At 46.5% G+C, this 14955-nt stretch overlaps 2 protein-coding genes across 2 annotated transcripts in view; both read left to right on the top strand.

Moving 5' to 3' along the window:
• Positions 1 to 14955, top strand: part of RMDN3 (regulator of microtubule dynamics 3) — a 138134-nt gene that overhangs the window by 9775 nt on the left and 113404 nt on the right. The gene's annotated exons all lie outside the window — the stretch shown is intronic.
• DNAJC17 (DnaJ heat shock protein family (Hsp40) member C17) overlaps positions 1 to 14955 on the top strand; it is a 248318-nt gene that overhangs the window by 157638 nt on the left and 75725 nt on the right. The gene's annotated exons all lie outside the window — the stretch shown is intronic.

Genomic DNA, 14955 nt, shown 5'->3' with positions numbered 1-14955 from the left:
GCCTGTCTCCCCTTCTCTGGATTTTTAGGGTTTATCCACAGACCCTGGCACACTGGTGGATATAGAACAATGATGGTGTGCCGGAAATGAAGAAAATGATTGTGCAGTCACTGGGAAGAGTTTTGTGATTTGATTTCCCCTTATGGCTAACACATTCAAGAATCTTTTTCTTTTTCTTTTTTTTTTTTTTTTTTGACACGGAGTCTCGCTCTGTCACCCAGGCTGGAGTGCGGTGGCCGGATCTCAGTTCACTGCAAGCTCCGCCTCCCGGGTTCACACGCCATTCTCCTGCCTCAGCCTCCCGAGTAGCTGGGACTATAGGCGCCCGCCACCTCGCCCGGCTAGTTTTTTTTTGTATTTTTTAGTAGAGACGGGGTTTCACCGTGTTAGCCAGGATGGTCTCGATCTCCTGACCTCGTGATCCGCCCGTCTCGGCCTCCCAAAGTGCTGGGATTACAGGCGTGAGCCACCGCGCCCGGCCTCTTTTTTTTTTTTTTTTTTTTTTTTTTTTTTGAGACGGAGTCTTACTCTGTCACCCAGGCCGGAGTGCGATGGCATGATCTCGGCTCACTGCAACCTCCACCTTCCAGATTCAGGTGATTCTGCCTCAGCCTCCCAAGTAGCTGGGCTTACAGGTGCGCACCACCATACCCAGCTAATTTTTGTATTTTTAGTAGAAACAGAGTTTCACCTTGTTGGCCAGGCTAGTCTTGAACTCCTGACCTCAGGAGATCCACCTGCCTCAGCCTCCCAAAGTGCTGGGATTACAGGCATGAGCCACTGCGCCCAACCTCAAGAATCTTAATACAGGGGAATATTACCTTATGGTAATATTACATTACCATAAATTTATCATTACATCCATTACACTCACCATTATAAAAACCAACATGAATTCAGCACTGACAATGCCTAAACTCTGTTCCTAAGCACTGCCCATACATTACCCTATACTCAAAACAAATCTAGGGAAGTACTATTTTTAGTCCCATTCTACAAATGAGCAAACAGGCTCAGACAGGTAAACTGATTTGTCAGGTCATTCAACAGTAAAGTGGCAGAGTAGGGGCCGGGCGCGGTGGCTCAAGCCTGTAATCCCAGCACTTTGGGAGGCCCAGACGGGCGGATCACGAGGTCAGGATATCGAGACCATCCTGGCTAACACGGTGAAACCCCGTCTCTACTAAAAAACACAAAAAACTAGCCGGGCGAGGTGGTGAGCGCCTGTAGTCCCACCTACTTGGGAGGCTGAGGCAGGAGAATGGCGTGAACCCGGGAGGCGGAGCTTGCAGTGAACCAAGATCCCGCCACTGCACTCCAGCCTGGGCAAGAGAGCCAGACTCCGCCTCAAAAAAAAAAAAAAAAAACAAGTGGCAGAGTAGGGATTGGAGCCCAGGCAGGCCAACCCCATGGCTTCAGTGCTTAAACCCTGGACTTTATGGTCCTTGCAATTCTGACTTCATCTGGAAGTTCTGCCCTCACCTCAGATTCAACTTGCTTGAACCCGTAACTCACTTTCTTTTTTTTGTTGGGGGGACGGAGTCTCACTGTGTCGCCCAGGCTGGAGTGCAGTGGCACGATCTCGGCTCACTGCAAGCTCCGCCTCCTGGGTTCACACCATTCTCCTGCCTCAGCCTCCTGAGTAGCTGGGACTACAGGCGCCCGCCATCATGCCCGGCTAATTTTTTGTATTTTTAGTAGAGACGGGGTTTCTCTGTGTTATCCAGGGTGGGGTAACTCACTTTCAAGTGGTGAGCAGCCACCATTTGTTGAGATGCCCACTGTGTTCCCTCCAGGCACTTGACATAGGATTGCTAATGCTCAGGACAACTCTGGAAATTGTTTCCACTTTGCAGAAAGGTTCACTGACTCCATCAAGGTCAGGTAGTGAATGAAGAGTGGTGACAGGTTGTAGAGAAGTTAAACTTGTGAGCTTCAGACTCAGACTACTGGGTTTAGCTCTTGCATCTGCCACTTCGTGTGGCCTTATGCAAGTTATTTGATCTTTCTGTGCCTTAGTCTCCTTGAATGGAAGTGGGGCTTCATAGGGGTTTTTTTTTGTTTGTTTTTTTGAGACGGAGTCTTGCTCTGTCGCCCAGGCAGGAGTGCAGTGGCCGGATCTCAGCTCACTGCAAGCTCCGCCTCCCGGGTTCACGCCATTCTCCTGCCTCAGCTTCCCGAGTAGCTGGGACTACAGGCGCCCGCCACCTCGCCCGGCCAGTTTTTTGTATTTTTTTTGGTAGAGACGGGGTTTCACCGTGTTAACCAGGCTGGTCTCGATCTCCTGACCTCGTGATCCGCCCGTCTCGGCCTCCCAAAGTGCTGGGATTACAGGCTTGAGACACCACGCCCGGCCCATAGGGTTTTTTATGAGGATTAAATGAGTTAATGCAGATAAAGCATTTGACACCGAGAGTTCTCAATAAATGTTACTTGAAATGACAACAACAACAACACATGCTGGTGAGGATGCAGAGAAAAGGGAACGCTTATACATTGTTGGTGGGAATGTAAATCAGTTCAGCCACTGTGGAAAGCAACTTGGAGATTTCTCAGAAACTTAGAACTACCATTCAACTCAGCAATCCTATTACTGGGTATATAACCAAAGGAAAATATATTGTTTTTCCAAAAAGACACATGCACTTGTACGTTCATCACAGCACTATTCACAATAGCAAAGACATGGAATCTACCTAGATGCCCATCAGTGATGGATTGGATAAAGATAATGTACTTCATACATCCCACGGAATACTACGCAGTCATAAAATGAACAAAATCACGTCCTTGCCAGCAATACGAATGCAGCTGGAGGCCATTATCCTAAGCGAATTAAGGCAGGAAGAGAAAACCAAATACTACATGTTCTCACTTATAAATGGGAGCTAAGCATTGACATAATGATGGAACAATAGACACTGAGGACTACCAGAAGAGAGAGGGAGGGAGGGGAACATGGGGAACGTGGGCTGAAAAACAACCTTTTAGGTAATATGCTCACTACCTGGGTGACAAGCTCATCTGTACCCCAAACCCTATACCCATGTAAGAAACCTGCACATATACCCACTGAATCTAAAATAAAAGTTGAGGCCGGGCGCAATGGCTCATGTCTGTGATCCAGGCACTTCAGGAGGCCGAGGCAGGAGGATTGCTTGAGCCCAGGAGTTCAAGACCAGCCTAGGCAACATGGCAAGACCCCATCTCTATAAAAAAAAAATACAAAAACATAGCCAGGCATAGTGGCGCATGCCTGTAGTACCAGGTACTCAGGAGGTTGAGGTGGGGTGATTGCTTGAGCCGGGGAGGTCAAGGCTACAGTGAGCTATGATCATGCCACTGCACTCCAGCCTGGGTGAAAGAACTAGACCCTGTCCCAAAAATAAATCAAATAAAAGTTCAAATGATTCTTTTAAAAAAGTGACAGGGCCAGGATTGTATCTGAAGTCTTTCTGACATTAAAAGCCGTACTTTCCAAATACTACCTTATGCTGCTTCTTACATACTAAAAAGAAAAACTACATATGAAGAGAAGAAAGACTACAAGGTATTCCATCAAAGGAGTGAAAGTGATGGTATTTGAATGGTGAGTCTATAGGATAACATTTCTGCTTTCTCATTTTAAAAATATTTTCCAAGATCCCTTCAGTGAACATGGGATGCTTCCATAATGAAGAGAGAGACACACCGTGATGACCTCCACATACCATATTTGATGACAGTCTTCCATGGTAATCACTCACATCCATCTCTTGTCTGTTCCCTCTGCTGCCCTTGATCTAGGCTCTGTGCCAGCTTCATGATGGAACTCCAGGCCACCCTGCACACTGCCATGTGGTTCCCTCCTCCGGCCCTGCCTTCATCTGTCCCTCACCTGTTCAGACCCTCAGTGATCCCCAAGAACTTCTCTGGCAGAGTGTACAGAGCCAACCGTTCCCTGGATGAAGTTCAGTATTTGCATAGGCAGACAGTGTCAGAGCTGTCAGAGGAGACTCAGCTAAAACCCTTCCCCTGGCTGGGCACCGTGGCTTACGCTTGTAGTCCCAACACTTTGGGAGGCCGAGGTAGGGGGACTGCTTGAGGTCAGGAGTTCAAGACCAGCCTGGGCAACATAGTGTCTAAAAAAATAAATTTTAAAAAACAACCCGGCCAGGCGCATTGACTCATGCCTGTAATCCCAGCACTTTGAGAGGCCAAGGTGGGTGGATCATGAGGTCAAGAGATTGAGACCATCCTGGCCAACATGGTGAAACCCCATCTCTACTAAAAACACAAAAATAAGCTGGGTGTGGTAGCACGTACCTGTAGTCCCGGCTACTTGGGAGGCTGAGGGAGGAGAATCACTTGAATCTGGGAGGTGGAGGTTGCAGTGAGCTGAGATCGTGCCACTGCACTCCAGCCTGGCGACAGAGCGAGACTGTCTCAAAACAAAACAAAACAAAAACCCTTCTCCTTATATATAGCAAACTGAGGCCCAGAGAGTTGGCCTTGGTTTGTTCATAGACACAAGGCCAGCTCCAGATCTCAGGTCTCTTGACTGCCAACCTTAGGCCCTTTCCTTAATTTGAACTGCCTTCCTGCAAAGTATTTGCAAATGATACTGTTTTCTAACTCTATACTGCCGGCCCTAAGGGGAGTTCACCTCTTCTCTTCTCTTCTTTTTCCCTTTCCTTTCCTTTCCTCCTTCCCTTCCCTTCCCTTCCCTTCCCTTCCCTTCCCTTCCCTTTCCTTTCCTTTTCCTCCTTCCCTTCCCTTCCCTTCCCTTCCCTTTCCTTTCCTTTCCTTTCCTTCCCTTCCCTTCCCTTCCCTTCCCTTCCCTTCCCTTCCCTTCCCCCTTCCCTTCCCTTCCCTTCCTTCTTCCCTCCCCTCCCCTCCCCCCTCCCCTCCCCTCCCCTCCCCTCCCCTTCCCTTCCCAAGATGGAGTCTCGCTCTGTCACCCAGGCTGGAGTGCAGTGGCATGATCTCGGCTCACTGCAACCTCTGCCTCCCAGCTTCAAGTGATTCAAGTGATTCTCTTGCCTCAGCCTCCTAAGTAGCTGGGACTGCAGGTGCCTACCACCATGTCTGGTTATTTTTTTTAATTTTTTGGTGGAGACGGGGTTTCACCATGTTGTCTAGGCTGGTCTTGAGCTCCTGACCTCAAGTGATCCACCCGCCTCAGCCTCCCAGAGTGTTGGGATTACAGGCATAAGCCACCGTGCCCGGCCAAGTCTGTGTAGCTGTTTTCTTAGGCCATGTAGCTCACTCTTTTCTTAGGCTGTGTAGTTCACTTTCCCACTGCAAGCTTTGGGAAGAGAAGCTCTGTGCCACAGGCTCCATTCCTATTTGCCACATCACAAATACCAATCATTGCTTTAAGGAGTGGATGATTTGATGAGAATATTCAGTTCTTACACCACTACTAGAAGAGGAACACTGACTGCCTTGTTGTGGAAGTGGTCTGGCAGTTTCTGTAGGTAGGAGTGGTGGATCGTCTGCAAATGTGGCCACCGACAGCGCCTCCCATTCCTGTGTGTACATGCTGCTTCTCCCACTAGAAGGTGTCTTTTACTTTCCTTCTCTTTGAATCTGGAACTTGCTTTGACCAGTTGGACCTAGCAGAAGTGGGGCCCTGTGACTTGCAGGCCTTATGAAATCTCGTAGCTTTGTTTTTCCCTTTTAGAGCCAGCTGTGATATAAAGAAGTTTGTCTGTGCTGCGTGAGAGAGATACCACCTGAAGACAACAAGGCCCTGGAGGATGAGAGACTCTCAAGGAAAAGAGAAGGGCCTGCCGTCTTCCAGCCACACCAGCCCCCAACTGAGGAGCTGGGTGAGGCCATCTTGCATCTTTAGCCTCAGTCAAGTTGCCTCAGCAGAGACTAGCTGACGCTGCCAAGCCCTGCCCAAGTTACAGAATCATGAGCAAATAAATGACTGTTTCTGTTTTAGGCTTTTACATTTTGGGGGTGGTTTGTGTGCCAGTAGTAACTGAAACAGATAATATATTTACAGAATAAACTGTAGTTTTAATGATCTAAGTAAAAACCCACTAATTCATTATGCAGAAAAAAATGATTTTTTTTGAGACAGAGTCTTGCTCTGTTGCCCAGGCTAGAGTGCTGTGGCACAACCACAGCTCACTGCAGCCTCGACCTCCCTGGTTCAAGCGATCCTCACACCTCAGCCTCCTGAGTAGTTGAGACCACACATACGTGCCACCACACCCGGCTAATTTTGTAATTTTTTTGTACAAACGGGGTCTCGCCATATTGCTGAGGCTGGTCTCTAACTTCTGGGCTCAAGCCATCCTCCTTCCTCAGCCTCCCAAAGTGTTGGGATTACAGGTATGCGCCACTGTGCCCAGAAAATTTAACTTTTATTTTAAAAAGACAGTCCTCTCAGTTAGTGCTACAGCTCCGTTAAATCAAATATAGCCTCCTTACATATTTTAAGTTTCACCTAAAGGTTTCTCTGTACATAGTGAGCTATCACCTAAATGGAGGTATAAACAGCCTATAATCTACCCTTGTGCCAAACACCAAGTTTTGGCCAATCAAAAGGGGCCAACTGTTCAAACCCTCTTCAAATAAGGCAAACACTGAGCTGTAACCAATCTGGCTGTTTCTGTCCCTCGCTTCCATTTTCTGTACATCACTTTCCTTATTCTGTCCATAAATCTCCGAGCCTACTCTGGCTCAGAAGGCTGCCCAATTTACCAATCGTACTTTGCTCAATTAAACTCTTAAATTTTTTTTTTTTTTTTTTTTTTTTTTTTTGAGACGGAGTCTCGCTCTGCCGCCCAGGCTGGAGTGCAGTGGCCGGATCTCAGCTCACTGCAAGCTCCGCCTCCCGGGTTCACGCCATTCTCCTGCCTCAGCCTCCCGAGTAGCTGGGACTACAGGCGCCGCCACCTCGCCCGGCTAGTTTTTTGTATTTTTTTTAAAGTAGAAACGGGGTTTCACCGTGTCAGCCAGGATGGTCTCGATCTCCTGACCTCGTGATCCGCCCGTCTCGGCCTCCCAAAGTGCTGGGATTACAGGCTTGAGCCACCGCACCCGGCCAAACTCTTAAATTTCATTTGGCTATGGAATTTTTTTTTTTTTTTTTTTTTTGAGACAGAGGTTTACTCTTGTCACCCAGGCTGGAGTGCAATGGCATGATCTCAGCTCACCACAACCTCTGTCTTCTGGGTTCAAGAGATTCTCCTGCCTCAGCCTCCCGAGTAACTGGGATTACAGGTATGCACCACCACACCTGGCTAATTTTGTATTTTTAGTAGAAACGGGGTTTCTCCATGTTGGTCAGGCTGGTCTCAAAATCCTGACCTTAGGTGATCTGCCCACCTCGGCCTCCCAAAGTGTTGGGATTACAGGCATGAGCCACTGTGCCCAGCCTAATTTGGCTATGGATTTTATTTTATCAGCCCTTAAAGGGGAATTTTTTTTTTTTTTGAGATAAAGTTTCGCTCTTGTTGCCCAGGCTGGAATGCAATGGCTCTATCTCAGCTCACTGCAACCTCTGCCTCCCGGCTTCAAGTGATTCTCCTCCCTTAGCCTCCTGAGTAACTGGGATTATAGGCATGCGCCACCATGCCTGACTAATTTTGTATTTTTAGTAGAGACGGGGTTTCTTCATGTTGGTCAGGCTAGTTTCGAACTCCCAACCTCAGGTGATCCACCCACCTCAGCCTTCCTAGGTGTTGGGATTACAGGCATGAGCCACTGCACCCAGCCTGTTTTTATTTTATTTTATTAAGTTCTGGGGTACATGTGTAGGATGTACAGGTTTGTTGCATAGGTAAACATGTACCATGGTGGTTTGCTGCACCTATGAGCCCATCACCTAGGTATTAAGCCCTGCATGCATTAACTATTTATCCTGATGCTCTCCCTCCCCACAACCTACCCCACAGGCCCCAGTGTGTGTTGTTCCCCTCCCTGTGTCCTAAAGGGTTATTTTTGAGGAATGCTTCTAATGTCAGAAATGCTCACATGAGGGTGGAGGGTACAGGGAGGTGATAATGAAAGGATACAAAGCCTCAGGAGGAAGTTTGATATTTTTGTATGAGATCTATTGTACATGGTAAATATAACTAATAATTGAGAACTGTACATTTCAAAATTGCTGAGAGAATAAATTTAAAATGTTTTCATTATTAAAAATATTAAACATTCGAAAAAAATGCTCACAGTATTCCATTGTGGTAGGTTGCTTCCAAATGGCTCCCAATGATCTATACCTCCTGGTACTATTGCCTTGTATAATTTCCTCTCCTTGAGTGTAGTTGAACCTGGTGACTTGCTTCTAATGGATAGAATCAAGCAAAAATCATTTGGTTACGAAGACTGTAACTTTCTCTCTCTTTGTCTCTCTCTCTCTCTCTCTCTCTCTCTCTCTCTCTCTCCTAGTGCCCTTGGTGTGGTAGAAGCAAGGTGTCATGTGATAAGTAAGCCTCCAGAGAGGCCTGCATGGCAGGATCCAATGTCTCTAGCCAACAGCCTCTGGGGACCTGAGACCTGCCAACACCCTTGTTAGTGAACCTGGAAGTGGACCTCCTGCTCTTGGACCTTGAGGTGACTATAGTACTGGCTGACACCTTGACTGCAGTCCCTGAGCTGGGGTGTCCAACTGAGCTACTCTCAGAATGCCCCCTACTGAAACAGTGATATAATAAATGCTTATTGTTTCAAGCTGGTAAATTTTGGAATGCTTTGTTATGCAGCAAAAGATAACTAATACATTCATCACTGAAAAAATGAGGATATCAAACTATAAACTCTTTATTTAGTCGACCTTTTAGGGAACTAATATGGACATAAATATCAAGCCTCCTACAATTTTGCACATTCTTTGACTTTGTAGTTCTACATCTATAAACTTCTCTTAAGGGAAATCATGGATGCTAACAAAGAAATAGTTACAGAAATGTTCAGCAGAGGAGCACTATTTATAATGGCAATCCGCGTATCTAAAGATGGGATTGAGTGACTAAATCATGGAGTCACCTCTAATAGAACAGGTTGGGGTTCATTAGTGAGTTTTAAAAACAGTAAAGGGGGCCGGGCGCGGTGGCTCACGCCTGTAATCCCAGTACTTTGGGAGGCCGAGACGGGCGGATCACGAGGTCAGGAGATCGAGACCATCCTGGCTAACACGGTGAAACCCTGTCTCTACTAAAAAAATACAAAAAACTAGCCGGGCGAGGTGGCGGGCGCCTGTAGTCCCAGCTACTCGGGAGGCTGAGGCAGGAGAATGGTGTAAACCCGGGAGGCGGAGCTTGCAGTGAGCTGAGATCCGGCCACTGCACTCCAGCCTGGGCGACAGAGCAAGACTCCGTCTCAAAAAAAAAAAAAACCAAAAAACAAAACAAAAAAAAACAGTAAAGGGATTTGCCACTGGCATTTGAAAAGTTAAAATAAAATTAAATAGAATGAAAAATATCGGCCGGGCGCGGTGGCTCAAGCCTGTAATCCCAGCACTTTGGGAGGCCGAGACGGGTGGATCACGAGGTCAGGAGATCGAGACCATCCTGGCTAACATGGTGAAACCCCATCTCTACTAAAAAATACAAAAAACTAGCCGGGCGAGGTGGCGGGCGCCTGTAGTCCCAGCTACTCGGGAGGCTGAGGCAGGAGAATGGCGTGAACCCGGGAGGCGGAGCTTGCAGTGAGCTGAGATCTGGCCACTGCACTCCAGCCTGGGTGACAGAGCAAGACTCCGTCTCAAAAAAAAAAAAAAAAAAAAAAAAGAAAAATATCAGAGTAAGGACAAGTTTTGCTTCATAAGAAATTTAGCTTTATATTTGTACATGTGTACATTGTGATATTAAATTCCTTACTCTGAGTCGTGGTCCAAATTTTGAAAACCTGAAGTGTTAATAAAAGATGTATATAAAACTACTTAGGTCAGGCATGGTGGTTCACACCTGTAATCCCAGCACTTTGGGAGGCCAAGGTGGGCGGATCACCTGAGGTCAGGAGTTCGTAGACTAGTCTGGCCAACATGGTGAAACCGCATCTCTACTAAAAAAACAAAAATTAGCTGGGCGTGGTGGCAGGCTTCTGTAATCCCAGCTACTCAGGAGGCTGAGGCGGGAGAATCGCTTGAACCCAGGAGGTGGAGGTTGCCGTGAGCCGAGATGGTGCCATTGCACTCCAGCCTGGGGGACAAGAACGAGACTTTGTCTCAAAAAAAAAAAAAAAAAAAAAAAAGTACAAAAATTAGCTGGGCATAGTGGCAGGTGCCTGTAATCCCAGCAATCAGGAGGCAGGGGAATCACTTGAATCCGGGAGGCAGAGGTTGCAGTGAGCTGAGATCGCACCAGCCTGGGCGACAGAACGAGACTCTGTCTCAAAAAATAAATAAATACAACTACTTAATGACATAAAATGTATCCAAATATATTAAGTTATAAAATGTATTCATAATGTTAGAAAATGATTAATTTGGTGAAAACCCAAACAATATATGAAAAAAATGGAAAATAAATACACCAAACAGAAAATTTATACTTTTCTTTATTCATTTATATTTTAGAGTTTTCCACAATGAGCACATCTTCTTAAAGACTCATTTCTTGAATAATCATACTAATTTAAAAGTTTTCCAAATAACTGTATATAGTATTTAACTATGTTAAATATATATGCGTAGAGGGCCGGGTGCAGTGGCTCAAGCCTGTAATCCCAGCACTTTGGGAGGCTGAGGTGGGCAGATCACCTAAGGTCAGGAGTTTGAGACCACACTGCCAACATGGTAAAACCCCGTCTCTACTAAAAATACAAAAATTAGCTGGGCGTGGTGGCAGTTGTCTGTAGTCCCAGCTACTCGGGAGGCTGAGGCAGGAGAATAGCTTGAAGTGGGGAGGCGGAGGTTGAAGTGGGCTGAGATCACACCACTGCACTCCAGCCTGGGCGACAGAGCAAGACTCCGTCTCAAAAAAAAAATTAAATTAAATTAAAATAAAATAAAATTAAAAATATATATAAAGACTAGAAAAAAATAGACAAGAAAGAAACTTGTCAGAATGTTAGTGGTGGTGGTTTTTGTCTGGTGGGATTATGGGAAATTTTGAATATTAAAAAAAATTTTTTTTTGAGACAAGAGCCTTGCTCTGTCACCCAGGCTAGAGTGCAGGGGCACAATCTAGGCTCAATGCAACCTCCACCTCCCGGGCTCAAGACATTCTTCTGCCTCAGCCTCCCGAGTAGCTGGAATTACAGGCACGTGCCACCATGCCCAGCTAATTGTTTGTATTTTTAGTAGAGATGGGGTTTCACCACGTTGCCCAGGCTGGTCTCGAACTCCCGACCTCAGCCTCTCAATGTGCTGGGATTACAAGCGTGAGCCACCATGCCCGGCCATGTTTTAGAAAATGTAGAAAAGTTTATAAATAAACATGTTTTTCTTCTATAATAAAGTTTTTAATAAAAGAAAAGGCATTTAAAAACAGCAACCTGGTTCTGTTGGGGTCTGCCTGCTGCCCATTTTATCTCAGCACTGGATCCGGCCCAAGCCAGGAGAGCAGGCAGGCACCTTTCTCCCCGCCCAGGCCCCGCCCTCTTTTTCTGCCCTGATGTGGCTGTGTGCTCCTGGTGGCTTTTATCTCTCATCTCATCTTGGATCTCGAGCTCCCTTATCTTTGGGCAAACTTACTGATGAATGGTGGCACCAATAGGCCAGGGAGGAGATGTGGGTCACTGCTAAGTTGGAAGGATATCAATAAGGCGCCTCTTGTTATAAATAATGGACATCACTCATTAGTGTGCCATCAAGCTTCATGGTATCCATGCTGCGTGCTCATATAGAATCTTACCAACCCCCAGTTTACGAATGAAACACGTTCGTGGAGGCTGCATGCACGCATCTGTCTGTCTCAGTGTAGGCTTTCATAAAGTTTGCATGTTTTTGTGTCCCCAGCCCATTACCAGTCAGTATCTGTTAAATGTTACCTCCTAAATAGCTCTCCAATCTGCCTGCTTCTTGCCATTGACAGCATTACCTCCCCTACTAGCTCTACTGCAATGGCCTTCTAGCTGACCTCCACCAGCCCTTCTGTGCCCTCTGATTGTCTTTCTGTGCAACAGAAAGTGATTTTTGGAAGTTTAAATCTGAATATGTCAACTTGCCCAAGCACCATCTTTTAAGACTCTTCAGTGACTGCCCAATGCCTTTTAGATGGAGACAAAATTCCTCAACGTGGCTTACAAGGCCCTGCGTGGGTATCTCAGCCCTTTCTCCTGCCTCACTTTTCCCTCTCTCCTCCCTCACTTTTCCCTCTCTCCTCCCTCTGTTCCAGCACCATTGACCCTGTTAGTCCCTTGTACTCACCATCTCCCTTCTGCCACCGGGCCTTTGCATATTCTCTGCATTCTGCCAGGCCAATTCTTGCTGGCTCCTAGTCCAGGTTAACTCCTACTCATCTGTCAGAATTCAGTGCAGATGTTATCACTCTCCAGGTTACACCTTCATTAGACATTCATATAGCACCTCCTACTTTTCTTCAAATCACTAAATGAAATTGCAATTTTACATTTATTTGATTAGTTGATTATTGTTTATTTATTTTCCCACTAGACTATAAGTTCCTTCCATGAAGGCAAGGAACTGTCTCTTTTGTTGTTTTTTGTTTTGTTTGTTCTTTGTTGTTGTTTGTTTGTTTGTTTTGAGATGGAGTTTCGCTCTCGTTGCCCAGGCTGAAGTGCAAAGGCGCGATCTCGGCTCACTGCAACCTCCGCCTCCTGGGTTCAAGCAATTCTCTTGCCTCAGCCTCCCAAGTAGCTGGGATTACAGGTGCCCACCACCACGTCTGGCTAAATTTTTATATTTTTAGTAGAGATGAGGTTTCACCATATTGGCCAGGCTGGTCTCAAACTCCTGACCTCAGGTGATCCACCTGCCTCAGTCTCTTAAAGTGCTGGGATTATGGGTGTAAGCCACCGTGCCTGGCTTTGTTTTGTTTTTGTAGAGACAAGGTCTCACTATGTTGACCAGGCTGGTCTTGAACCCCTGGCCTCAACCAATCTTCTCGCCTCAGCCTCCCAAAGTGCTGGGATTACAGGTGTGACCCACCGTGCCCATCCTGTGTCTCTTTTGAATAACCAATCTCCAGTACTGAGCATAATGTTTGACCTACCAGGGGAGCTCATAAAATCTTTGTTAACTGAGTAAATAAATAAATGAACAAAACACAGTGACTCTTCTCATTTGGTTTCTTTTCCTGAAAGGGCTCTCAAACCCTTCAGAAGACAGGGAACAGAAGAGGCAGGGAACTATCATAATAATGCCTCCTGGCCACAGAGTGTTAAAGTGACAGCTGAGTCGACAAGATGCATCCTAGAGGCCCCCTCCTCCTGCTCAGGAAGAGAGCCACATTGATGAAAGCCCAGGCATTGGCCACCAGAGCTTCGCCAGGAGGGCAGGGAGAGCGGGGAGGTAAATAAAGGACAGGAATGAATATCTACTGACAGGGACTCTGTGTTGGATGCCATGCTAAATGTTTACAGGCATCATCTCATTTTATCTTCCCAACAAGCCCAATCTGCAGATGTGAAAACAGACTATGAAACTTGGCCAAGGATTATGAAACCAATGCAGGGCAAAGCTGAGTTGAACTCAGATTGTCAGCCTTCCTCCAAAGCCAGGGCTTTGCCTGGCTGCCATCTTAGCTTCCAACACCTCAAACACCTCCCTCACCTTCTTAAGTGAGGGCCTAAAATTTCATCATTAAACTGTCATCCATTCGCCTTTTTCCTTTATGAGACAGGGTCTTGCTCTGTCGCCCATGCTTAAGTGCAGTGTTGCCATCGTAGCTCACTGTAGCCTCGAACTCCTGGGCTGAAGTGATTTTCCCACCTTCCAAGCAACTAGGATGACAGTTGTGCACCACCATATCTGAGTAATCTTACTGTTCATCTTTTACTTTTTTTTTTTTTTTTTTTTTTTTGAGACGGAGTCTTGCTCTGTCACCCAGGCTGGAGTGCAGTGGCACGATCTCGGCTCACTGCAACCTCTGCCTCCCGGGCCCAAGCGATTCTCCTGCGTCAGCCTCCTGAATAGCTGGGGCTACAGACATGCGCCACCACACCTGGCTAATTTTTGTTTTTTCAGTAGAGACGGGGTTTCGCCATGTTGGCCTGGCTGATCTCTAACTCCTGATCTCAAGTCATCTGTCCGCCTCAGCCTCCCAAAGTGCTGGGATTACAGGCATGAGCCACCGTGCCTGGCCCATTGTTTACATTTTTTTTAATGGAGACAAGATCTCGCTATGTTGCCCGGGCTGGTCTTGAACTACTGGCCTCAAGCGATCTTCCCGCCTTGGCCTCCCAAAGCAGCTAATTTTTTTTTTTTTTTTTTTTTTTTTTTTGGAGAGATGGAATTTCACCATGTTGCTCAGGCTGGTCCTGAACTCCTGAGCTCAAGCAATCCACCCGCCTCAGCCTCCCAAAGTGCTAGGATTACAGGTGTGAGCCACCGTGCCTGGCCCCATTTTTAAAAAATTACAGGCTGGGCACAGTGGCTCACTCCTGTAATCCCAGCATTTTGGGAGGCCGAGACGGGTGGATCATGAGGTCAGGCATTTGAGACCAGCCTGAGCAACACAGTGAAACCCTGTCTCTACTAAAAATACAAAAAATTATCCGGGCATGGTGGCAGGTGGCTGTAATCCCAGCTACTTGGGAGGCTGAGGCAGGAGACTTGCTTGAACCTGGGAGGCAGAGGTTGCAGTGAGCCAAGATCACGCCATTGCCCTCCAACGTGGGTGATAGTGCGAGACTCCATCTCAAAAAAAAAAAAAAATTACAATGTTTTTCTGTCACTTTTTTTAAAAGTTTAGCAATTTTCATTACAAAAGACTAAACAAAAATACCTTGCCTTAGAATACAAGTATGTATGCCTGGAAGTATTAGTCCCTGACACCTGTGTATAGGTTAGGTCTGCCTATACAGGTTTCCTCTGTGTCAGGAAATATA

Source organism: Macaca thibetana, chromosome 7 (assembly GCF_024542745.1).
Source record: "Macaca thibetana thibetana isolate TM-01 chromosome 7, ASM2454274v1, whole genome shotgun sequence".
Taxonomy (NCBI): domain Eukaryota; kingdom Metazoa; phylum Chordata; class Mammalia; order Primates; family Cercopithecidae; genus Macaca; species Macaca thibetana.
The sequence above is the reverse complement of the archived record's forward strand: the minus strand, read 5'-3'. Positions and strand labels throughout refer to the sequence as shown.